Below are 2607 nucleotides of genomic sequence, written 5' to 3'. Positions count from 1 at the left end.
AATATATATAAGGCATTTACTTCTTAGAGTGCTTGGATAGATGCCACGCTTTCACTTGTAAAATACTTCACATGGCTTTTAAAAACGTAATCCTCAAAACATCTCTTGAGATAGGTGCTTTATCTCAGTTTTCTAGGAAAGGAACACTGAAGCACAGAGAGGTTGCCTCATCCCTTAACAGAATTAGGGTCTGGTTCCACATGTCAGGTTCTTTCTCTGAGGAAACTTCTGTCCGGATCAGAAAACAAAGATTCTTGATATTTTGAAATAGTTGTGCTCATTGCTGTGATGCCTGCTCTGATAGAAGGTTCTCAGAAGAAAAGCTGTGTACAGGAAAGTGAATCAGGAAGGGTAGGGAGGAATTTCCTTCTGAGTGGTGGAGGGTACTTTAGGTCAGGAGAGCAGCATGGGCCGAGTTGAGAGGTCTATGAGGATAGCACCATAGGGGCTGGACCCACGGGTCGGACTCCCTTAGTCATGAGGACCCAAAAGGAGAGGGAAAGGAACAAAGAAGTAAAGATCAGAGTACAAGGGAAGAGGGAAAGGAAAGGCCAGAATGTACTCACCACTTCACCACAACCTTTTATTAAAATGTATAATGGAACCTTCTAACGAATCTCAGCCATGATTTATTTTAAACTCATCCTTGGGAGCTTTTTTTTTTTTTTTTTGAGGGGAGAGGGGTCATTCTCTATTTGGCAGTGGACAGGAAGCTGCTGAGGGTTTATGTATTTAAAAAATCTACCAACACTGGACTATATAGCAGTGTGTGCAGCCATGTGTTTTGAAAAGACTAGTCAATTTAATTTCTTCCACATAACTTTCAAAATTTTGCCCTGTAAGGCAAGTTTTTAATGTGTTTTAAAGTTTATCCGAGATACTTATTGAAGGTTAATTTATGAATCATTTTTATTGTTTGGCTTATTAGTTAGTTGATTTAATAGTTACTGGGTACTTCCTTTGTGCTGGAGAACTGCAAGAGAGATAAAGCAGGATTCCTACAACATAGAAATATTGGACAGCTCAGCACCACTGTCCAGTATTACATTTTGAAATGAAGGAAATGTTGAATATCTATACTTTGCGATATCATGGCCATATGTGGTCGCTGTTGAACATCTAGAATGTGAGAAACTGAATTTTAATTTTATTTAATTTTAATTAATTTAGAGTTGAAAAGCTAGATGTGCTTAGTGGGTACCGAACGGACAGCACAGGCAGAGGCATCAAGGGTATTTAAATAAATAATTTCAATTTATTAAGAAAAGTACTACAACACGGATATGAAGAAAACCAGCATAGGAATACAGAGAAGAGAGCAGCTGAACTCATTTGTAGAAGTTAAGACCATGGACAGGAACAAGTTTAATCCAGCCCTGCCTCTTATTAGTTGTTGGACCTTGGGCAAAGTCACTCGGCTGATTTACCTCTCAAGTTTCTTCAGTTTTCTTATCTCTCAAATGGGGATTGCCCCTACCTTGTGGGGCTGTGGTGCATTTACACGTGGTAGCAGGAAGTGCTTCAACCCGTATCCAACATGCTATGTACTATACAGGGTTTGCTACTACTGCCACCACTTTTATTCCAGGACTACGGTTTTCATTGACAGAATAGGTATTGTTAGTGTTATTTCTTGAATTACGGTAGGAGCCTGTTGGTGGTGGGAAAGGGCAAGGAACTAGTGCAAGTGCAGAGGGATATCAAAGAAAATGTTTAGTGATCAGTAAGGAGTTTAGCATGTTTCGAATCAGCAATGCATGGAGAGACATGGGGCTTATGAAATAAAGCAGCCAGCAGCCAGTTTGTGAAGAGTCTTGTTTGTCAGACTGAAGGGTATGATAAGGCCTTCGACAGTTTCAGCAAGAGGTTTACTGAATACCTTCCCTTTGATAAGGTAAGATAACTATTTAAAGGGCCACTATGCATGACATAATTGAATTATTAGTTCCTGGTTCTGTAGGTTTATAGTTGAAGCTCTATATGTCTATTTCTATTTCTGTTTCAAAACATCACATGACATAAGAAGAAGTACCAGAGGATGTTAAGATCTTATTCAATAGAAAGTATTAGAAATATCATTCAGGGAATAAATTAAGTAGAAATTTGGGCCAGGCCCAGCAATTAAGCAATTGTGTTTGCATTCCAGGTGAGAGATGATGAGGTCCTGAACACAATAGGCATGGAGGGGCCTAGATCATAAGGAATTTTCAAGATATTTAGCAGATAGATTCAAAGGACTTGGTAATGAGTTGATTGTTTGGTTGGGCAGAGAGTATGAAGAGAATGTGAAGAAGGAAGATGACCCGGTGGTTTCTCTCTTGGGTAACTATTGGGTGATGGTATCATTGATGAAGATAGGAAACAGGAGTAGCCTCTGTTTGGGATATTCACATAGTGTTGTCTAAGAGGCAGATAGAAATATGTTTCAGGAATTGAAGGCAAGATGTCTTGGCTACAGGTATATAGAGCTTGATAGGTCTAACATCTGGGGCAATTTCGTGTATTTTTTTATGTTTTTTTTTTTTAAATACATTTTTTTTTATTGATTTTTTACAGAGAGAAAGGGAGAGAGATAGAGAGTCAGAAACATCGATAAAGAGAGAAACA

At 38.7% G+C, this 2607-nt stretch overlaps 1 protein-coding gene across 1 annotated transcript in view; it reads left to right on the top strand.

Moving 5' to 3' along the window:
• Positions 1-2607, top strand: part of LRRK2 (leucine rich repeat kinase 2) — a 125737-nt gene that overhangs the window by 9240 nt on the left and 113890 nt on the right.

Source organism: Myotis lucifugus, unplaced genomic scaffold (assembly GCF_000147115.1).
Source record: "Myotis lucifugus unplaced genomic scaffold, Myoluc2.0 scaffold_30, whole genome shotgun sequence".
NCBI lineage: Eukaryota > Metazoa > Chordata > Mammalia > Chiroptera > Vespertilionidae > Myotis > Myotis lucifugus.
The sequence above is the reverse complement of the archived record's forward strand: the minus strand, read 5'-3'. Positions and strand labels throughout refer to the sequence as shown.